This window comes from Lissotriton vulgaris, chromosome 3_1 (assembly GCF_964263255.1).
Source record: "Lissotriton vulgaris chromosome 3_1, aLisVul1.2, whole genome shotgun sequence".
NCBI classification, from domain to species: Eukaryota; Metazoa; Chordata; class Amphibia; order Caudata; family Salamandridae; genus Lissotriton; species Lissotriton vulgaris.
In genome coordinates, this window is record NC_141689.1 from 272,786,693 (window position 1) to 272,811,243 (window position 24,551).

The window sequence follows — 24,551 nt, forward strand, 5'->3', positions numbered from 1 at the left end:
TGTGCGGGTGCTAATGCAAAAGGTCTCGCATATGCAAGCGAATAAGCTATTGGCAATATAAATGACAATGCCATTTATTTATGATTTTTAAAAAAAATGTCATGAGCAATGCTAATAGCTCCACCTTTAATAATGCAGAGACCATTGCATTGTAAATGCTTGTTTTACAACTTGTGCCCTGTGCAAGGCGGTGTTGCAGGAGGTGAGAGGCAAAAAAGAGTGGGAGAAATGAGGCTGTGAATAGGAAAGAAGTGGCAGGGAGGGAGGTAATGTAAAATTAGTTATACAGTGCAACAAAAATAGCAGAACTCTTTATATATATACAAGGGCACAGAACACTGTGCATTCTTTCTCTTTCAGCTAGGTTAGCGCTCTCCCGTCAGTCAGTTGAGTCACAAACATTTGCCTGAGGTGAGTTCCTCACATCCGTGTTGCAGCTTTCAGGGCACGCCTTCTTTTCAGACAATCCTTCCACACAGAAGCATTCGCGCTTTGTGTATCAGCTCAGGAGTGCTGCTAACAAGGACACGGGTCTGCGGGAAATAAGTGCCTTTTGGAACTTCAAAAAAGTAAGTTTATTACATTTTTGTTTTGTCAACAACTACGGTCGGTCAGTTTTTGCCAAGAGTTTGTAGAAGTTTTTTTTTTCAGTAACTGGTGCTAGGTTGTAAAGACGCACGGGCTGCCTTGACTTTACAGCTTTTAAGTTTGCTAAGTGGGAGAGACGGGGTTATTCGTGGAATGTATGCACGCCCAACCAGCGTGTTCTTAACTGCCCGGCGCCTGTCCTAAAACCACGAGGCATAGAAACTGAAAAAAGGCACCCCCACCTCAATATGTCTGGTATTATTTTCAGGATGCCTGCACTCCTAATATCCGTGATATGCCGGTGTGGCTTCTGAGAGAACAGCTGTGTAGGAAGTAATACGCACGGAAATAAACACTGCACATATTGTCTGGCTTATCGTGGCATTTGATAAAAAACCTGTTTTAAAGAATCCCCCAAAAGTCCTGGCATGCAGGACTCCGTGTTGTGAAATTTTATAACCTGAGCAGGAGATCTGCTGTTCACAGCTGGAACATGTCAGGAGAGGTTTCTGAGATAGATGGACGAGGGACATAAAATCCATGGATGGAATGCCACCCACTTTGCCTTTTTTTTCTTCAAAATGTCAACTCTCACACCTGGCTGGTAAAGGAACAAAACCATCTGTCAAAGATCTCATTGCCTCACCCTCTAATCAGCAACCCCTGGATGCGTGTCATCAGCAGGGCTGCTCTTTCATTGGTCAGAGAGTGCTTCTGTTAGAATTCTTTTAAAGGCAAAGCAACACGTGATGAGACATCTGATTCCTGATCATGTTATTCTAAATGTACCCCGAATTTTAGAATCACACTTGTTGCATAGCAAAATGTTTTGCATATTTCAGTGATTAAATGCTCTTTTGTGATACAAGTATTATTCAGGTTATTTAACACGGCTTTGTATTTTTTTTTATGTTTCTTTGATTTTGTCTCTATTATAAAACCAGACGTACACCTAGGATAGGATGTAGTCTATTTTGCAACATTTATTTATTGAGCAAAAATAGTTCTGACAGCTTACATAACGAACTGAATTGGCTCTTGATAAATTTATAATGTGTGTTCTTATTACCTAAGAGAATAGGTGTAATTTAATGAAGCACATAACTTGCATTGTGCACACACTACTTGGAATGTAATGGTACAGGAGCGTGAAGGTCAGCCAATCCAGGAGGAGGCCTCGGGCATCAGGGTTCGATGCACTAGGGGTCCAATCATTCCTAGGTAAAGAAGAGTGCGTTTTCAAGGCTTTCCTGAAAGAGCAGAGAACAGTTGGATCAGATAGATGTAAAGATAAGTCGGGTTTGATGAGATTGAAAAATGTAACATGGGTGTGGCGTTAGTTGGCTGAGCCAGCTTTGCACTCTCAAAGTTTGCAGCTGAAAACATTATACAAAGTAGCACAAAACGTTATATTTTGCTTCAACTATGATTAATTTTAAAATATGCATATAAATGTAATGGATTGCATGGCTGGTGTCTATGGTATGCTTTAGTGATAGAAGATGTCTTCTTATAGAACGAGTTGACCAATGTAGCCCAAAACAGTAGACTAGAGTGCAGTAGCGATTTGGTCGTTGCATATCCAATGTTTATGCGTGTTTTTCTTTCATTCAAAATAAAAATGAAGAATAGGATGGTAAAATAGAGCAGTGTGCACTTTTCTATCAATGTTTCAGAAATGTTATGCAACATCTAAAATTCAATCAAAGCTGGACTATCTACTCAGTGATTGGAGACTATCTACTCAGTGATTGGATGCTCGTATTGGATGATGTTAAAAAAGTTAAACATCCTAAATAAAGGCAGCCTAACTGATTTGTTCAACGAAAAATCCCACATAGTTTTGATGCCCCATGCTACAGTGTGGAGCAGCGGTGCAGTGAAGATAGACCAATGTGTTGGTGAAGATGTTAGATGGACCTCCTAGGTGCATCCATCACTACACCTGTTGATCATTGAAAGAGTGAAAAGTGGTTTCCACTGCCATCAGCAGGACTGAATAATCCCGTACAATATACAATCTGGCCCTGATTCACAAAAGTAAAGTTACACTTTTGTGTACGTTTACTACTTTTTGGTGTTCACAAACTATGAGTAGAGTTTTATGACTCCGCATTGCCTATACGTATGTGTGCGGCGTTCTCTGCATCCGGAGACTCCGCAATCGAAGTGAAGAACTGCACAGCATATATATAGGGCATGCAAAGTGTAAGTCTAAGTTTAACTTTTTTGAATCAGGCCCTCAGGCTCTTCCAGATATAAGGATTTGGAAGCCGAGAGTTGTTGTTAATGATGTGCCATTCCTTTGTGCAATCCTTTACCATTATTTGGGTGGGTTGAGCTTCAGGGTTTTTTTTTTTTAATGGAGCTGAGCATGTTTTGCAAGAGGTTGCTCGCTTTTGCACAATTTAACATTTTTTTTGTTCTTTTATAGAATTAGAGCTAAGAACGTGTAAGCCTTACTAGAAATGAGCCACTCTAATTGAAAGCAAGCCAATGGGAGCATATTGCACTCGCTGTGGCCAGTCTCAATGATGCAGCTATTCTCAATCACTGAGTCTTGAAGAGAGTGAGTCTTGCTCACTCTGAAATTATTGTTAGGGAAGCACGTCTAAATCTCTAGGAGTCTCTGCAATGCCTTTTAGTGATAGTGAGTTTCACTCACTAGGAGCCTTGGAAGCCTTCCCCACAGAATAAGTGTAGCAAAATTGTAATATAAAAAATTCGGCTGAATTCAGAATCATCATTCAATACAGTGCCCAACACAAACAAATTCAATCCATCATTAATAAAAATTGGCCATTGGTCCTCTGTGATCCTGTAATTGGGAAGGATCTCCCCAAAAAACCATCTATTACCTATAGTAGGGGTCAATCAATGAAAGATGTACTTGTAAAAAGTAGCCCTGAAGTCATTGAATCCAATAATTGGCTTCAAACGCATGGTGGGTTCTTCAATTGTAAGGTCTGCAAAGCCTGCTCACAAGCAGTGAACAAAACTTGCTATTTGTCACCATTCGACTTAAAGGAGCACAAAATTACCGAAGTACTTACATGTAAGACGGAGTATGCTGTCTATGTCTTGTCATGCCCTTGTGATCTGCTCTACGTGGGGAGTACTAAACTCCCCGTACATAAAAGAATTTTACAGCACATCAGGGCAATTAATAATCAAGATAATACATATCCGGTGGCAAGACATTTTAAGGCCAAGCATTACTCCAAAAGTGCAGAATTAAAGTACTATGTAATAGATTGTGTTCTCCCAAACAAAAGAGGCGGCAACAGAGAAGAAAAATTACGCCGCCTAGAGACCCGTTACATTCTAGAACTTAATACAAAACAGCCTTCAGGGTTAAATAACACGGAGGACCTTTATACTTGCCTTTAAAACTTTCTCCCTCAGAAACAACTCAAAACTTTGAATGTAAACTTTGCCTCTGGGATGTGTAAATATACAATGATCTAATTACTTTTTATGTCTTTTAGATATTTATTGATATATTTATATATTTATAAATGCAATTTTAGGATTGACTCTTTTGTACGCATGTAGCCCTTTTAGACATTTTATGTGGTGAAGGAATTACAATTTTTAGTCATCATTTAACCAATTTTAAGGTTTTATTCTTATGACATGAACTTTAATTGTTTTCTTTGCACACGTGAATCCATTTTAGGAGCATATATGCCTACATAAGAGATATTTGTTATACTCATCCCGAGACAATCATGCCAAAGCTACTTCAGAACTTTGTTCTGTATCCTAATTGTATAAATTATGCGCGGTTGCAACCTGTGTATTTGTACCGACAGATAATTCAAGTATTTGCACTGACATATATATAGCTGCTGCTCCTTCCCCTTTTTCCTTGGAAGCACATGGCACTTTATAATACTCTTATGCGGCAGATCAAATTATCACCGGGGCTCCGGTCGGTAATTAACGGGTTCACTCGGTCACCTTAATTAGAAAAGAAACATTTTTATAAAAATTGAAATAGTGAAAAAGTAATAAAAAATAAAAAAAGAATATAGTCATCACCAGTAACTTAGGATAAAGAATGTAGTGAGCTGCTTTTAAATACACAAAACTATATTGTGGGTTTTCAACAAAAGTTTTTTTTGTTCTATGCACTTGCACTTTGACTTTTTTATAGGAATTTGGCATTTAAATTTGGAATTGTTTTTAGCTATTTAAACAAACAGCTTACATGAGTACAATTTAATGTTGATGCTGTAAATTTAAGGTAAATGATGTGTATTTCTATTGAACTACAAAACTCTTTCATGTCCATGCTTGATTCAGGCTGTAAACATGTGACCTTGCCAATGTGATTATTTAAGCCAATACCTGTTTGTGTACTGTGTCATGTGATCAAGCGCTCTGTGAAGCGCGAAACGCGCCATGGCGATTTTGGAACCCAGCGCGAAATAAAGAATTAACCGTTGCACCTACTTTGGGCCCGTATCTGTTTCTGCAGTCTTGTTGAATTCTGCGCAAGTGATGCGGATATCCTTTGAATATATATATATATATATATATAGATATATATATATATATATCTATATATATATATATATATATATTACCTAATGGCGGTCGCCAGTAGGTATATATAGTTAGGATTTTTTCTCTATGGAACTTTTGAAAATTCTATGTCTAATAACTTTGGCGTTTGTGGACGGAATTGGCTGAAATTTTCAGGAACATTTTGTTTCTGATCAGCCCCTGAAAATTTGGGGGGGTTTTGTCAAGGGGGGGCCGAGAAAAAAGGGGGGTCCCAAAACGCGTTTTTCCCATTCATTTTTCCATAGGGCGTTTGGCCTCACTTTTAGCTCGAACGGCTGAATGGATTTGCACGAAACTTGGCAAAATTGTAGGGACTGTTAGCCCGATGTGCCTTTGCTGGGTCTCAATATATGTGCTCCAGTGGATTTTGAGAAATTAACGTTTAAAAAATTTTATATATCTGTGACAGCGTCCTGGATAGCGCACCAGTTTGCGTACTTTTCGCGTAACGGAGCTTTGCGAAGCGAAGCTGATTGGCTCTCCGGTGTCTGTCAACATTCTAAACAGTCCGGAGCGGCCGCCATCTTGTCTCTCGGTAGGATCGAGAGACAAGAGGAGGCCAAAACGAAGGGGGAAATGAAGGAAAGGGGGCAAGGTAGACCTCTTCTGACCCCCTAGGATTGATGAGGGGGATATTAAAGTGGCCCGCGGGGCAAAAAAAAAACAAATTGCGATTTTTTGTCGTAGAGGCGCAAATCGGTACGTGAACCGGGCAGCTAACCGGCAGCGTAACGGGAGTCTGAGGAGAAGCTGATTGGCTGTCAACATTGTAAACAGTCCAGAGCGGCCGCCATCTTGTCTCTCGGTAGGATCGAGAGACAAGAGATGGTGAAAAACGAAGGGGGAAATGAAGGAAAGGGGGCAAGGTAGACCCCTCCTGAAATTGCGAATTTTCGTGGTAGAGGCGCTTCCCGGTAGGCCAACCGGACAGCTAACTGGCAGCGTAACGGGAGTCCGACATCCTGTATTTTTGGAGCGTCCGGTTTGTGTACCGGGTAGCGTTCCGGTAAGCGTAACAAGGGGAAAACCAAGAGAAACAGTAAAATAAAATTTAAAGGAATAGATTCCCACCAAACTTGGCAAAATTGTAGGGACTGTTTGTTTGATGTGCCTTTGCAAGGCGTCAAGATATGTGCACGTGTGGATTTTGTCTAATTAAGGTTAAAAAAAATATATATATATCTGTAAGCGTGCTCTGGCGCGCTTACGTTACGGGTTTTGTTTGCGCTGCACAGACGATACGTCACGTTTATGCGACGCGTCATGAGGCGTCTCACGTGGCTACGTGATACGTCACGTAATAAAGAATATATTTTACAGCTATAGATATTAGCTTTTAAAAAAACAATGAAATTCACTGAAAAAAACATAGGTTATAGACCATATATAGTTAGGAATTTGCATTTACAAAACCATGAAAATTCACTGAAAAAACCATTGGTTATAGACCATATATAGTTAGGGATTAGGTTATATTAGAGTCTGTAGGGATTAGGTTATATTAGAGTCTGAAGAGGTTCATCGTATTATCACATGAATGATATCATCAGTGATGTGATCAGTAATGTCAAATGAGATGTTATCAGTTTTTTCATCAGTGATGTCATTTGAGATGTCATCAGTGATGTAATCAGTGATGTCATTTGAGATGTCATCAGTGATGTCATTTGAGATGTCATCAGTGATGTCATCAGTGATGTCACTGACCATGTCATGAATGATGTAATATGTGACATCATCAGCAGTGGATGGCGGGTGCGCGATATATAGTTATTGCAACTAACTATATTTGCGAATTTCTATGGTTTTGTGCGAGTAAATTAAGGTTTTGTAAATGCTAATCCCTAACTATACATGGTCTATAACCAATGGTTTTTTCAGTGAATTTTCATGGTTTTGTAAATGCAAATTCCTAACTATATATGGTCTATAACCTATGGTTTTTTCAGTGAATATATATATATATATATATATATATATATATATATATATATATATATATATATATATATAATATATATCTTGTTGGCTTGGCTGAGAGTATCGGTGCTCTCAGGTGGTTAGGTGGTTCCCTTGTACGGTAGAGCCTCACTGTCACTATCCAACCATTTTTCCCGTAGTAAAAGATGGGACGCACTCACGGGCACTCAATAATCCTTCTTTATTTCATATTCGCTCCAAATAATCTATGTTTTTATTTAATATTCTTGTGACAATCAAATCACGATGGCCATATGCATTTTAAAATACCTTACAGAGGAATAGGCCACGTTATAGCGCATTCGTTTAGAAGGCATGCCATTATAACGACTGCGTTCTTACATCTCATAGCATTACAATGCAAGTCATTACAACGACTTGCTGTAGGGGGGCGCTGGATGTTGGAATAGTATAATTTACTATTCCAACTCCAGTCTGTGAAACAGTAGGGAAGGAGTTGGATTTAAAATCCAACACCTTCTGCCCACTACAGCAAGTTGTGGCATGTGCTGTAACAACACAATTGTTGTAATGAATGCATTGTAATGGCATGCATTCTAAAAGCATGCAGGGTAAATTATGTTTCCCCTTACAGAGTTAAGACACATGCTACAGAGATCATTATGTGCCAATCAATTTTAAGGGGATTATTATAGCTGTAAAATAACTCTAGTGGTTAACACAGTTCTGGGAAAGTTAATGTTACATGCAGATCAGAGATATGTATTTTATGCAGGTAGGTAAGTGGGCCACTGATTTTGACACTTAGATCTTCTAGTTCATAAGTTACAAGGCTGGTAACATAGCACAGTGCTCTATTTACATGCTTCAAGAAGCTGCATGCAAACTATAAATCATGGGTTTAGGTCTTTATTGTGTTTCTTTCAAACTGTTTTATCCTGTGATTGCAATGTAGGGTTCCTCTGGGAAGTAAAATAGTCCTATTAGTACAGAAAGACACAATTGTTGTGTAATGTTTTATATACTGACTTTAGGGCCGATTTCGATGCAGTTGGAAATGGCTCCGACCATTGGTCGGAGCCGTCCCGACCACATAAAAATGTTCCATTCGGATTAATTTCCGACCGACCCATTATAATGTGGTATGTTGGATAGGAATAAGAACAGGTTTTCGGAATGGCTTCCAATGGGCTCGGAGAGTCCGGATGCCATTCGTGGAGTGGTGTGGCTCACTGGTTAGAGGCGGCAGACCCGGAAGCAGAGAACGGCCCGGGACCAGGGTTCAATTCCCGACGCGGCAGGGTCGTGGACCAGGGTCAGCGGACTCGATAATTCTCGCCTCGGTGCCTACTCTAACCAGAGATCACACTCGGCAACTCTGGGCATTAGCTTGCCTCAACTCCACAATGGCCCCCACATTCGCCGGGGATGCTCTGTTTCACCTTGGAGATACCCAGGAGGGTCACTGTCAGCCTAGAGGAAGGCGAGGAGTACCGACGGACAGAGCGGTGCTCCATTTGTACCTGAGCTGTAGCCGGGTGAGGTGGAGAGTTCATTCCCCAGACTGTGGGTGATATGATTTTTGTACACTTTTATCAGCAGTAGCACTTGATCATAAAGGTCCTGATGAAGCAGATGGGTATCTTGTGAACTCAAAAGAACTGCAGAAACATGTCGACCTAGATAAGACCTAAGTAGTTATTTGTTAACACTACTTTGCACTGTTTTTTAACCTTGGGTGTGGGTAGGATCCTAATAAAATTCTTTTTCCACTCCCACAACCCAATATTAACTTCACTTTATCACACGCTACAGAGAGCACTTTTTGCACTGCTAATTATTTTTGCCCCCTGATACCATCACATAGTCTTCATTTATACATCACCAATTCCTTCACATATGATTAGGACACAATCTACCTAATCCTATAGTGGACTTGATTCCACTTCCTTCGGGTGAAGGATCCCAAATGATGTAGGGCGGTACAGGACGGGTATCTGATGGGAACACATTTTTTCACCAGGAATACCTTGGATTCAGGGATTGTGTTCAATCAATACACACACAGTTACCTAGATAGCTACATTTCTTTTGACCCATTGTTATACTTGTTTTTTTCAGTATTTGTAGGGACTATATCAATGCTAGGTCAATAAATATTTCCCTTACACGCCCCCTCTTTGTATTAATGATACCCAGGAGGGACCATCTCACAGGGATAGCCAGGACGGGTTCCCCAGCGGTCTACAGCGCCACGACGCCTCGGGGCAGCAGTGCGCTTTACAAGACACATACATTACATTACATTCGGAAAGGGGCCAGTAATCCCAAGAGCGGCTCTTTATGCCCGAGGGATTACGATGGCGGATTCCTACAGCCTTTCTGTGCTGGCCTTTCTGTCGCAGCAAGGCTGTAAGAATTCACTTTGGGTTCCCCTAGCAGCACGCCCATAGGTGCAAGGCCTCCAGATGGCAGCTGAGGGGGCACCTGTTGATCCCTTCACCCTATAGCAGGGATGAACTGCACCTCACCTCTTTACAATGGGAGCATGCATTCCAGTCAGAATTCGTGCTCCCATTGTTAAGAACAGGACTGCGACCGAACAGTGTTCAGTCACATCCTAATTGCTAGTTTGGGATCACCGACAGGAGGTCGGTTGGTCCCACTTCCAGATCGATGTCGGATGAACTCATGTCCATCCAACATCAAAATCAGCTCCTTTGTGTTTCCCCCGACTATTCACTATTAACATATAATGTCATCAAGGATTGATGATATGTGATTTCTGCACCTGATAAGTTATAACCCTCATTGTTTCAAGTAAAATTTCCTGTACATTGATTTACTGTGCCTCTGTGTGTGATGTAAAGAGGTCAGACACGCTAAACTGGGATTAAAAGCCGGATAAGAGAAATACATAAATATAAAATAGTAGGTGTCATTTACATAGATTTCTGTGTATTTACTAACACAGACAGATACATATTGCATTCTTGCAGTGCAAGCTCATCTGTTATATAGAGAGTTGAACAAAACTTAAAACATGCTTCCAAATAATAGTTTCTCCTAAGTACATGGGAAGTGATAACATGCTAAGCACCTTGTTTTCTTCCATTTCATTGGGATCTAGGTGTTTGGCACCAGATTACTTCTAGGCAGGATGATACTGAAACAAATGTTTTGGGCCCAGCTGGAAGTGCAAAAAAAAAGCTCCCTGCATGTTGCTGCTCTGTACAGAATGCAGACAAATGTGGGTGCTATCAAGTGTGTCCTGGTGTTGGAAAACAACTCCAGGACAAAGTCACCATGTGTCATTGGGTCAACCAGATCTGGCGCGATCCCCGTACTTTCCAGCAGTGTTGCAAAATGAATTTGTACCATGTTCTATTCTGTAACCAGAAAAATGCAAAACTAGTTTGATCTTTTTGTTAATTCGTTAAAAATTGAAAGGTTTTTTTTGTTAAGCACACTATCACACACACACACACACACAAAACCGCTTATGTGTGATAAATATGTTACATAGGTTTAGCAATAGTTCCAGAATTGCTTTGCTCCATATTTACCCTTGAAAACGAACTTTTCATGCACACTAGGAAATATTGCTCTTGCTATGATTGTTTTTGTGTTTCTCCGTACCTTAAACTTTTCACAATTAGTATATTTTAGTCATGCATAACCTTATTTAAGTACCTATATTCTATTTGGAAAAAAAGGGTGACACATTTTTATCTATATGAAAATATGAAGCTCTTAAGGTGTTTTTTTACCAACCCTTTTGCCTTACTCCTCTATTTCTGCTGATCTTGTTTTTGTTGGCCTTAGGAACCTGTGCACTTTATCACTGCTAGCCAGTACTTTAAAGTGCATGTGCTCTCTCCTTTAAACATTGTTAAATTGGCTTATACCCAAGTGGCATATTTAATGTACTTGTAAGTCCCTAGTAAAGTGGTATTACATGGACCAAGGGCCTGTAAATTAGATGTTACAAGTGGGCCAGCAGCAATGATTGTGCGACTCGCTAAAGTCGCCATTTTAGCCCGAGCCTGGGCAGCGCATGGTCTGCCCTGCAAAGCATGCTGTATTGAGGTAGAGACTTAAAGCCCTGCCCACTCTCTGACAATATTTTTCATTGGCTTGTGTCATTGTCCAATGTAAACTGTGGCTGTTCATTGGGCAAAAGGCTTAGTAGTTTCTCCCTAGTACGGCCTTGTCTCATTTTGTAACCTCCCAAGGCAACACCCCCCTGTTACCTGTGTTGTTAGTCGCAGGCTCTAATTACAGCCTGTGAGAACTGATTTCTCAAATAGCCATGCTCTCTCCTAACGCTTTTTTATAGAAAAATGTATAGCACGCATTTGCAATGCACTAGGTATAGCATTTGCCAGATTTTAAACTATTGGCATGGTAAATGACAATGCCTTTTAATTATGTGTTTTAAAAACAGCACCTAGATAAAAAGCATTATCATTTACAATGCCAATAGCTCAAACTCCCGTAAATGTGAGACCTATTGCATTGCAAATGTCTGTTAAATATGTCTCAGGCCTGCCATTGAAGTCTGTGTATGCAGTTTAAATTGGCATTTCAAGCTGGCAAAATAAACCTTTTGTCAGCCCTAAATCTTCCTTTAAATATATGTCACCCCGAGGTTGCCCCTAAACAGTCCATTGGGGAGGGTGAAGTGTATTTAAAAAGTTGGACATGTAATTTTAGCTTTTAAATGTCTTGATGGCGAACAACTCTTACATTTGTTTATTACTACTGCAAGGCCTACCACTCCCATTGGATAATATTGGGGTCAATTATTATATTTAATAAGTGATAGTTTTTAATTGGGAGTGAGAAGGAATATTGAGTTTGCTGTCTAGATAAGTTTAGTTTGAATCTGTCTTTATAGTAAAGTCAGATTTTAAGTCACAGTTCTGAAAATACCACTTTTAGAAAGTTGACATTTTCTTGTCCCAAACATTTGGTGCCTGTTTCCTGGGCCACATGACTAGATGTAGCTGGCAGTTGCTCTTTATATATTGCTCCCAGACAGTGAGACAAAGGAACAATGATGTTGGCAGAATGGGCCATCTCTGACTTGATGAGGGGGAGGAGTGTCACCTACCACACTTACACATCACAACGCCGCTTTCTGAGCACTCTCACAAAGGGTTTGACACTAGTCTATTGTGACACCAGATCATCTTGGGCCAGAGCACAGATGCAGGAAATTACACACACCTCTGGGGGTGGAAAACTCCAGAGCCTTTTCCTACTTCAGAATTGGCACCAGGTATAAAATTGGACCCTCAGACCCAACTCTTCAGTACATCTCTGGACCTGTGGAAGGCTCAGAAGGTCTACTGTGCTGCTCTGCCAAAAGGACTGCTACTCTGTTGCGCTGCTGCCTAAGTAAGAAGGACTACATCTGCATCTTGATCCCAGGACTATCAGAGTGACTCCAAGAGCTAGTTGGCTCTCGTCCTGATCAGAGCTTCTGGGGACAGAAAAGGTTCCAGCTGCCTTGACCCCAGCACCTGGACTCTCTGCAGTGAGCCTTGCCCCCAGGTGGTGCCACCCTAGTCTTGGACCCTTGGAAGAGGGCCTGAAGGTGCTCTGCCAGCCCAGCTGTGGTCCTGTGAAGCAGGTTTGATGCAGTGTGAGTCATCTCCTAGCATCCGCATCAAAACCGCCACAGTGCGATGCATCCCCTATGCTAGACCTCACATCACAGCGAGCACTCTCCTTGGAGCCGCTGCTGCAAGACACATCCTCAATGCAGCCCTCTGTCGATGGCATTCTCACAATGACACAAGACTCCACATTGCAACCCCGCAGCTCTTTGAAACCGCCGGTGCATGACACCTCTTAGATGCAGGACTTTGCATTGTAAGCCCCTCACAAACGGCATCCTCAATGATGATGCAGGACTCCTCATCACAGCCTTGCAGCTCATGAGAACCGCAGATGCATGACGCATCCCGACGCAGGAACTCTCAACGCTCTGCAAACCAGGATTCTAAGTATTTTTGTTCAGCAGGTGTAACTTGGTCTTTGTGGCTGGCTCGCGCTCCTTTGCGGTCTGCCTGAACATGTGACTTTGGCTTGTTTCCGCATGATCAGATAACCACAGTTGGCGCTTTGTGCTTTTAGGCGCTGTTTTCACTTAAATGTGTAAAATTACATATCTTCAGTTCTACTGATGATATTTTTGTTGTTTTGGCCTCAAAAAAGTTATTCAATTTTACTCTATTTTTATTAATTGTTGTGGGATTTTTCTTGTGTTGTGTTTTAACTTTATTACTGTTTGTAGAAGTACAAAAATACTTTACACATTGCCTCTAAGTTAAGCCTGACTGTTTGGTGCCAAGCTACCAGAGGGTTAAGCACTGGTTAAGTTGGGGTTTGCTTGTGACTTCACCCTGGTAGAGATTGTGGTTACCTCTTGGGTAGGCAAGAGACACATAATTGATGGAGGGAATGCAGAACAAATCAAAATATTCACCCACAGTCAAGAGATCTGAGTTAAATCCATCATTCTTTTGCACACCATGCCACCCCAGTTTAGACCTGGCCATATGCAAATCAGTTTTGACCCTATGCCTCATGGGAACAGTCCAGCCCGATCTGCCAAGCCAAGTCCTCCCTGGACCGGGAATCAAGCATCCTAGGACCGGTTTTGGAGTTTCACCCCTCATCAGCCAGGATAGCTTGAATCCAGTGGCACAGTGAGGCCGGGACTCACATCTGGGCATACCCAGTGCACTTAGGGCGAGAAAGCTAAAGACACACAATTGATGGACGGAATGCAGGACAAATCAAAACATTCACCCCCAGTCAAGAGATCTGGGTTAAATCCATTATTCTTTTGATTCTTCACCCTCCTTAACCTGTAACACAATTTCCAACACTCTATAATGTTTTATTTGGACTAGGTTCAGGTCAGTCACAATCCATGTCGAAACCTGCTGAGCAAGATTTCCAGTTGTTTTGTGTCTTAAGTACTCTGCAGAAGGAAAAGAAATCCTGATTGTGGTGCGATGTGCTCAGTTTGACATGGCTGCAATTATTACAGGTCGGTTGCTAAGGAGTTTCGTGTGGGGCAACGGAGTATGGCTTTCAATCAGTGGCTGGTGTGCTAGCCCGCTAATGAGGGCGAGGCATCGATCTGTTCCAGAACAGACTGCAGTTTCATTAATGCCGCCTGACACCCGGAGGACCGGACTGTCCAGTTCTTCCCGGTGAGCTACCCCGTGCCAATTACTTGACAGTAAAGCAACTGCAGTTGGCGAGAAACAAGCGTCGCGTCAATGCACGAGGACATTGTAAACTTGCATCAGACGAGCAGGAGGAATCATTACCGTAAACCCCGGTGGAGCTGCGCCTCCATGCTGAATAAACGCACACATGTTCAAAAGCCGAACCTTCTATTCCACAAGCAACTTAAATAAGATTCTCTGCCAGCCGCCTTTTTAATTTTTTATAATGGCAGTTTGGTTGCATGTACAGGAAACCCCCTTTTAATATACCTGGATACTTTTTAGCACCGAGGTCTCCGTATAAAGGAAACATGTTGCACGCTAAAGTGCAGTGTCAACAAAAGGAACGCCTTTGGTCATATTTTATGCCGATCAATGCAAATTATGCACATGCAGGGAGAGTTTAAATAGGCCGGATCCTCAACTGTTCGCACACGCCTCACTCATTAATCTTTCATCACCCAGGGGTTCAATTCAGGTGGAGCGCAAGGAGCAGGGAGAACTGCCAAAGATGGAGCAACAGCCACACTGGCACGAAGTATAGTAAAGAGGAAGGCAGACTCCCACAACACACACAACACCATACCCACATACCGCGTGCACCCTGAATAGCAAAACAAACAAAATATGATGCAGTACATATAGATTCAGGGTATGGAGAGGGGAAGTTGGGAGTAGAAAATGTATACTTCCCTATATGCACTTACCTATCAATATTTTGTCATTCAATATTCTTGTACCACAATATTGTTGGTGTCCATATTTAGTCATATAATCCACAGACACCAAACACCAGTAAATTAATAGGGCCACATTATGAGTGCCCCCGTACCGGGGTACATTTTGCTCTTGAGGGATCTTGATAACTCGGAGGTGTGGAATTAACAGGGATTAGGAGCTGAACCCCTAGGAATCCCCGGAGTTATGAGGAATGATGGGGATGGGTCTGATTGCAATGAGCATTGCATTCATCATTGTCTCCCACAGTTTCATGAACAGACCTCTGCTGCTCTTAGCAGCTAACATTTGCAAGGGAAACATGATTGGTTCACAGTAACTTTGTATACCTCATAATTCCAAATAGGTTTGCAAACAGAGTTAAAAGCCCTAACGGGAATTGAGGGCTTTCCATAATATGGCCATAGTGTCATGTATATAATGATATGGAATATTATGAAAGTGTAACACCCGAACAACTGAATGTACAACAAGGTTTCATGAAATCAGAGCGTAAATGTGTTATTTACCTACACACACATCAGCACCATGTTACCAAAAACAAGGGCTTTGCAAACCGACTTTTGGAATGAGGAAGCATAACTTGCGGTTCTTGACATAGACAGTATCAGGGCAGTAAGAAGATGCTTACAAGGAGAGGCGTAGCGGAAAGGATGGAGGAGAAGGGTGATCTGCACAGGCTTAAAGACTGATCTTCTGAAAAGCCGTAATGTTCATTCCCCCAGGGGTCAAACGTCTGAACAAAATCAATGGTTAATCTCTGGAACATGGCATTTGTTTGTATCAATAGTTTCCAAAATTGACTTAGAAAGTGCTGACAGATGTCCCACAGACATGGATGCTTCCAAATGAACCAATCTGAAGACAGCAATTCCACACCGAGCAAATTGCTACATAGCCATCATTGCTTTGTGGTCAGGGTAGGTTGTACAGTCTGTACACTATCAAATTTAGAATCACATATTAAAGGCCACTATGACACGGAGAGTAGCCAATATTTTACCCTGTAAACATTTGCACACATTAACATGAAAATACAGTTGGTTGCAACTGTTGGTATCCCCTCAAAACTAGGGTGTCATTGATGTCACCAAGCTCCCCTTTAAAAGCCATGCAAAGTATTTAGTATAAGCATGGAATAGTTTGCTCTTCGTTGCACAGGTGAGATATACTGTGTTTATGCCATTTACAAAAAGAATGTGCTCTGCAACACAGGATATGCTTGGGAAACCTATTTTATGTCCTAGAAAATCTCACAAACCACATCATGTTCTGCCTATGCAATTGCCTCATGTTGAACAAGTTGCTCTCAGGTGAGTTTATGTATCACATAAACGGTAACATATGCATTACATATGCCAAGCTAACTCCAGCCAAAAAGTGTGTATCTTCAAAAAACCTGGCACAGGCGATGGAGCACTGCAATACAGCATGTGAGATAGTTAGATGGGTTAGCATGCAAGTTAGATTTCAACATCACAGAAGGGTGCAGGACCTCATGTCCAGACCAGGTTTGTTTTGCTGGCATTGCCCTTTTCAATGATTCATGGCCTCATCATCATCAGAAGGTGTGTTTTTCAAACACGCTTGGTAACAAAGCTAAGGGATTATGACTAAAAAGATTCACCTACACAAACATGTAGGAAAAGGGGCGATGCAGAATTCTAGAGTGCAGCCCAGGGATGGCATCTGCAAACTGCACACACCTGCTTTGCTAAGCATGTCTTCCACAAGCATCAAACAGGAGGAACATCTCAGGGATTTGTGGTTCCCCTGGTCAGATGTATTTCAGGGGCCTTTGTTTGGACTTTAAGAAAATATGTATTGACCCTTTTTGACTAATTCAAACCCTCAAGATGTTAAACGATACTCAATTATATGTTAACCCTTCGGAAATCGGCATGGAAAAACACAGGAAAGCTCAATTAGCCTTGTGTCCGGGAGTCGACAGCCAAATAAAATGAAAAGAAAGCTTGGACAAGCATTGATAAAGCCATTTTTTTTACTTTTTAGCCTTTCTAGCTTTTTTACCTTTGTATGTGGAGTTCAGTATCTAACCAGCTTGTTTCTCCGGTGTTGGAAAACATGCTAAGGGTGGCTTGGTAGTTGATTCGTGGACTATTGCATAACATTGAAATGAGAAATATACACATAGCATTTGAAATTTTCGATTTAGTTGGCAGATATTTGTATTCACAAATATATTTCCCTTCATTGCTAGTGTTTTTGCCACAAACAGTGAAAATCAAAGTGCTGCTCGGAGGATTTCTGGTAAAAAAAAGTAGATATTTTTCTCCTACTTTCTCTTCCCCTGCTTTGTTCGTCTTCTCCTCTTTGTACGTGTGCACTCCTCTGCCTAGATGGTAACTCATGACCCTGGTAATTCAGAGAACTTTGGCAGTGCAGGGTAATGGAGAAGGTCTGAGACATAAAAAGAAGAGTATAGCGAGAAACGTGATGCAGAGAGAGAGACAAGGTATGGGGTAGAGATGATATAGAAAGATATGCGAGGTAGAGATGAAAGTAATGAATATAGAGAAATGTGAGATAGTCAGAAGGAAAGCTAAGGAGAGGTAGAAAGAGGGAGATACATAGGTACAGGAAGTGAGGCAGAGAAACAGTTATGGTTCTAGAGTGAGACAGAGAGTAATAGGGGTATGGAGAAGGAAAAGAGGGGAGAGACAGAGGAATACAGGACTCCAGGTAGAAATGGGAAAGTAGAGAGAGAATTAATGTAGAAAAATAGATGAGTTAGAGAGAGGTTAAGGCAGCAATGGGTAGCAGTAGACAGATAAAGAGACTGGACTAAAAACAAAGAGATCCGAGGTAGAGAGAGAGCAAAATGAGAAGAGGTATAGGTGAACGGGTTAGGAAAGAAAGAAATGGGGGAAAAGAAAGGCAGAGAGAGGGTTGAAGGGCAGAAAGACTCATGTGTTGTACAGCAAAAATAAAGTTGAAAACATATGCCAAAAAAGAAAGAGAGGTGAGATTGAAACAGAGGTAGACAGAGTTGTGAGATAGAGAATGAGGAAGAGAAGATGAAGGAGAGAGATTTATCTAGAAGAGGAAAGAGAAGGTTGAGGTAGAAGGGGTGAGTTGAAATGAAGAAGGAGGGCGTGAGCAGGAAGGACTGAGAAGGCAAACCAGCCCTGGCAATTAAGTGAGACCGGGTGGGTGTGAGGGGCTGCCTGTTGCTTTTGTTACAGGGGACCATATTGCAGCACTGCTGCAAAACTGGCCTCTAGTAACGAAAACTGCCCCCACCGGTCAAAAATCTGCCCCCACCCTTCGATATGGCCAGTCCGGGCCTGGTCGTGAGAGAGATATGTTTACATGTACAAGAAATACGTTGATGACTGCGATAGAAGAACCTCATAAAGGGATAACATCTAAAGAGGTGATGGATAGGAAACAGAGGTAGAATAAAGAATAAATAATAAAGAAAGAGAAGATGGAAAGGTGAGCTAGTGCACTAATGGAGAGGTAAATTGAGAGGTCTAGCAGTGGCGGCTCCTCCGCTTAGGCGTAGTAGCGTCGCCCCACTGACTTGCAGCAGTGAAGGAAAGGAAAAATAAAATTATAATAACTATGTTATTATCATTCTATTTGTTCCTTCCTGCTGCAGCAGCATGGGTGCGGGGCTGCTTGCTCATAGAGCAGGGGAGGAGTGGTGGGCACACTGAAGTGCGCATGACGGTTTGGCTGGCCTTCTTGGGCCGACCAAACAGCCATGCTTACTTAGCATGTTCTCCACCCAGGCTGCATTACAGCCTGGGTGGAGAACTTGCCCAGGCACCCAGTCCCTGTTTCAGTGCCGAATTATGGTGCTCAGACCAATCACAACGCTGCATTGCAGCTTTGCGATTGGCTAAGGGGAGCTAATCACAACACTGCTGTTGTGTGGCATTTTGAGATCCGAGTGAATTTTCCTGATTCATGCCCTTATATAGGTACAATTCACATTGCCCTTAAATAGGCATATAAACCAAGCCCTTATTTAGGCATAGCCCTTATTTAGGCATAGCCCATGCTACCCAAATGCAGGCATGGCTACTTCCACCCGTCTAAACGTCACAAGGATTTCTTGAAGAACCAGCTTAAGCAGTTAGGTAACTTCCCATTGCTTGAATATTGATTTGTCCAAGAACTCAGTTACTTTACAAAGAACAACTATTCCCTATGGGTTCTTTCCTGACGTTCATATGCCAGACTTTACGTCAAACTATGGCATTCCTAAACACCTTCAAGGTATAAATATACCTTCACTTGCTCTAGCAAGATACGGTGGTTCGGAGCAGTTCAACTATCTACTTGCCCGACGCAGCTCGCTACAGCAAGTGCCAAAGGAAGTCGACTCTCCAGCTGACGCACTGATCAAGAATCTGACTTTCCCCACCCGCGAATCCAGCTCCAGTGTTACCGACTCACTTTGCGGGGTGTTGGGAAATCGAGTTCTGAAACAGGGATACCAGACCTCCTTCATTCTGACCAAGGTATGGCGCTGATTAGAACCTAGAGAAACCTTTGGTAGATTCTTGGAAAAAACAACTAAACCTATGCTACACAATACTTACTTCTTCCCTCGTACTAGACTTAGGTTAAGTACATTGGGGTTGGCGTATTTTAGAAGCACAAGTTGAGTATTTTAGTCAATGTTATTTATGTATGTATTTTTATATGGCTTAGAAAACATCGAATGCTCTTACAGTATTATTTTATAATACTATTCTCGCTGTACGCATTATACTTTGCAGTCTGCATAACGATTGTAGCAGTTCACTTCTCTTGCATGAGAAAGAAGACTGGTCAATAAACCTTTTTATTGAAAACGTCCGTCTCTCTACTTCTCTGCAACTCTGCTGAAACGAAGTATGCACGATTGACTAAGTGAAATACTTATCTATTGTTTCTGCGACTCTGAGAGATATATTCTTATTCTTGGGAAACAAAGTTGTCATGTTTATGAGGTTGTCAGAAACTAATCCCTTCTTGTGTATTCGCGAAAGTTTCTAGTGACCTCTGAGTTAGCTGGCACACACCCAATTAAGTTTAGTATATTCGATAGAGACATAGTTGACCTCAGTCCTACGTCAAAGCTATATAATATATTATTCCAATGCGCACAGCCTATTGGGAATATAGGAACTACACTACACTGCCTTGCTTCGTTGTATTTAGCTCAGGGAAACCTGGCTGCTTCCTGGTTGACAGACGGAGGAGAGACGAGCGGCGAACAGGTAAATCTGTTTTTCCTTTTTTTACACCTCCTTAACCCCTTGCCCCCGCTGCGCCACGCCATATCCGTGCTCGCCGCCACTGAGGTTTGGTAGTCTGAGAGGGAGCTGTGGGGTAGTGAAAGGTGAGGTAGTGAGGTGATGTGATGTAGAGGGAGAAATGCGATAGAGAGGGGAAAGGGAGTGGTGAGGTGAGGCTGAGAAATGGCTGTGAGTGCGTGAAAGTCAGAGAGAATTAAGGTAGTATAGGCATGGAATAGGGATAGAGAGAGGAGCTAAAGGTAACGATGGGATTGTATTTGAAATTAAGCAGATAGAGGAGATCCAGGGAGGTCAAGTAGAAAAAAAGCATTAAGGTGCAGAGGAATAGATGAGGTACAGAGAGAGTTGATGTAGAGAGGGGATTGAGAGGCGTGAATACAGAAGTAGGCACAGAAACTGACATAGAGGCAAAGTCATGACTTTTAAATTCTAAGCGTTAACGTCCTACAAAAGTATGAAAACAAAGAAGGGTACGCAGTTCCCCTGGACAAAGGGGGGGGTTGTTTAGGTTGGCCTGGTATGTTCCGGGACACTATAATGGGAGTGTGGCACCCGGAGAGTTGATTGGGATACGAAAAGGGGAGAGGGAGTCCTCCCTGTCGGGACCTAAAACCCTCACACACCCAGCAAGCTAGGTGTCATACTTCATCATATGGGTATTTGCTCCTCGTCAAGCTTGAGGTGCAATGCCTGACGGGCACCCAGATGGGGCTCTTTGCTGGAGATCTTTTGTCCCTGCCAGTTGGTGCATGCAGGTATGAGGGTTCTAAGACAAGGGTGGTGTAAATGTGCGCGGTGATGGTGGTGCTGATTAAAAAAAGTTAGGTAATCCACTGACTATTTTATTGGCATGGTTAGCTACTTTATTGAAAAATAATAAATGGTAAGGTCTGGGAAATGTAGTCCATAAAAATTCACAATACAGTTTTACAGCAATTTATAGGGCTATGAAAGGTAATATGCTTGTTTGTGATTTTGTATCATACGCCCTATGCCTCCAACCCATAGCCTATATCAATTTAAGTAATTGGGATTCTATGGAGATCTTAGTGTTACCTTAATGTTCCGTTATGGCGATGTTCATGGTTTGTACCTCTGAGTTAACCTGTTACCGTTTATGCATGCTGCTATATGAGTTACTCATTGACAGTTTGGTAGTCACATTTTTTATGATGTTAGTCCTGTAATGCCTAACAACAAGATGTCCCTTATTTCACAAGTGTACATACAATTCTTTGTCTGTATTAACACCAAATGGTATTTTTGTATGCAGTCTTATTATACATTTGCTCTCCAGTCTTCGCAGTTGTAAAGTTCTGTCTCCACCTCTCTCATTTTTAGGAGCATGTGCTACTCGATTGTATCTTAAGGTTTTCCAATTACTGTTGTGTTGTTGGACATGATTTTTAGCAATTGCATAGCTTATGTCTTTGTGTTGAACATCCCCGTATGTGTTCTAAAATTTGTTTTTTTAACGGTCATATCGTGCTCCCCAAATATTGGAGACCACATGCATATTCAATGATGTGTACCTCAAACTGTGTGTTGCAGGTTATCTTGTGTTCAATCACGATTTATTTTCCATTTGGATCTTTTATGGTTTTTGAATTTTTGCCAATTTTGCATGCTTTGGAGTTGTTACATTTCACGAAGCCATTGCTTTGTTGTTCTAGCCAATTCTCTGGTTGTTGGTCTGAGAGATGGCTTCTCACTAGTTGATCTTTAAGGGAAAATACTTTTCTGTAACTTATTTGAGATTTCTCACCTACTGCTTTTACAATTTCGTTGTCACTTGTCAGAATGTTCCAATGTCTTTAGAAAATCTTATATATCAATTGATGTTCCTTGTTGAATGTAGTTATCATCCTGGTTGGTACCACACTTGTGGTGTCTTTGTCTAGTTTCCCCATAAGTATTTGTTGTCTTGTTTTTGCCTTTGCTCTCTTAGCTCCTTTTTCAATGTATGCTTTCGGATATTTGCATTTGTAAAATCTTGTTTTTACTTTATGTATCTGGGCATTTATGTCACCTTTTTCCGAGCAGTTCCGCATGGTTGTTGAGAACTCCCCATATGGGATACTCTTGATGAGTGCTTTGGGGTGGAAGCTGGAGACATGTAGTACAATATCAGTTGCAATTGGCTTCCTAAACATGGTCGTTTCCAGTTTCTGGTTTTTGTCATATACTTTGATGACTAGGTATTCAATTTCATTTTCACTGATATTGTGCGTGAATCTTAAATTGTGATCATTGCAATTTAAAGATTGAAAGTATTGTTGAAATTCTTCTTTTGTCCCATTCCATATCAGGAATAGGTCCTCTATATACCACAACCAAATCACTATTTTCGATAGATATTGTTTGTAAATGTCTCTCCATGCATTTTCCCTCTCCCACCAGCTCATGGTCAAATTGGCATAGCTGGAGGAGAAGGAAAGCAGACTTGGTGGTATAGTTGTTGATTGAAGTAGAAAATATTGTTTTGTAGACACATGTTGATCATTTCAAGGATCATCGTGGAGTGTTTAGTTTCTCTCACAAGTATTTAACTGCATTCAGTCCTGTTTCATGTTGGATTGAGCTGTATAGAGAAATTATGTTGATTATTACAAGCAAATAGGTATTTGCCATTTAATTTCTGATGTTATTTTGAGAAATTCTCCACTGTCTTTGAGATATGACGTTAGCGTTGAGACCATGGAGAAGATATAGTGATCCATGTATTTTGAGATGTTTTCGAACATAGATCCACACCTGGACACTATTAGTCTGCCCAATGGGTTAGGGTGTTTTGTGAATGTTGGGGACAAAATATATTGTTGGCATGATTTGATGGGTAGGTGTTAAGAATTGGTATCTATCATCATTTAGTAACTTTGAATCATACCATCCCTTTAACTTGATATTTAGATTGGAAGTCATTGGTTCCAGAGGGTTGTATTTCAATTTCTTATTTTTCCGATCGTCCAATTGTCTATATGCTTCTCTTAATTAATCTTGTTTATTTTGAATCACAAAATTGTCTCCTTTATCTGTCGACTTTACAATTACTGATTGATTTTTAGATTAATTTTTTTAGGGCTGTTCGTTTTAATATTGTGAAATTTCCTTTGCAATGTTTGCTGTCTTTTTTCATCCGTAATTATTCAAGATCATTAATAACAGCAACATGAAAGATATCGACTTTATTGCCAGGAGGTAGATTAGGACAAAACTTTGTTTTCGGTTTGAACGAGCTTTGTACATGATCATTGGTTTCCCATTCCAAGTGTTCCATGATGTGTGTCTCTGCAATTTCTTCGTCATTTAGATCATGCATGAGATCAAACAGCAGTTTGATATCACTTATTTGTTTTGAAGTGTTGTTGTCCATTGGTTCCTCTGTGGTACATTCTTTTTGTTTGCATTCTTTGTTGAAAAAATGTTTCATCAGTTGTAATTTTCTCATGAATTTGTAAATATCTTTAGTGGTTGTCACTAGGTCTATATGTTGTTTTGGACAAAAGGAGAGAACTTCGTTAAGTAACGATGTTTCATGTTTATTCAATGTGTAGTCCGATAGATTGATGACTAGGTTTTCATTTTCATCCTGTACCTCTTCCAATGATGGTGTGGTATCTTCGTTTACTTTTCCTGTCTGTTGCGTAGAGGGTTAGTTCTTTTTGCCACCCCCTCTTCTGCATTTTCTGCATTTCTTTGAACGTTTCTTATTTGGCCTCCGCCAATATTGCGTCCTTGGCATCTTCAAGTACATAATCTGCATTTCTTCCAATAATGTTGCTGTTGTTAGACCTTCCACAGTTCCTTCCCGCTCACTGAAATCTGTGTCCGATTCACTTATTTCTGCCTTTGGTAATGTTGTTTTAGATTGTGCTTCCGTAGTATGTCGTCTTTTTAGTGCTTCAAAGCGTCTTGCAAATGTGTATGCTGTCCCATTAACATAGTCCCATTCATCTTTTAGAAGTTTTCGTTGTTTCCTTGCTTCTATGTCTGGTTCATGTTTTTCCAATCGTTCCTCCATCTGTTTCCCTAATTTACTGGGCTCATCTGTGCTGGGGCATGTTGATATTTTTTTTCTCTATTTCTCTGATGGATTTGGTTAAATAATCTACATCCATTTTGGCATATTTTGTTATGATTCTCATCATATTTTTGCAGCATATCATATTCTTTTCACTCCATTCTA

The 24,551-nt window shown here is 41.1% G+C and overlaps 1 protein-coding gene across 1 annotated transcript in view; it reads left to right on the forward strand.

Annotated features, from left to right (window-relative positions):
- The first annotated feature begins 389 nt into the window (after positions 1–389).
- RAB27B (RAB27B, member RAS oncogene family) overlaps positions 390–24,551 on the forward strand; it is a 624,827-nt gene continuing 600,665 nt past the window's right edge. Inside the window, exon 1 of the mRNA XM_086960406.1 lies at positions 390–569. The gene's annotated coding sequence lies outside the window, so the exon portion shown is untranslated. The remainder of the gene's footprint in view (positions 570–24,551) is intronic.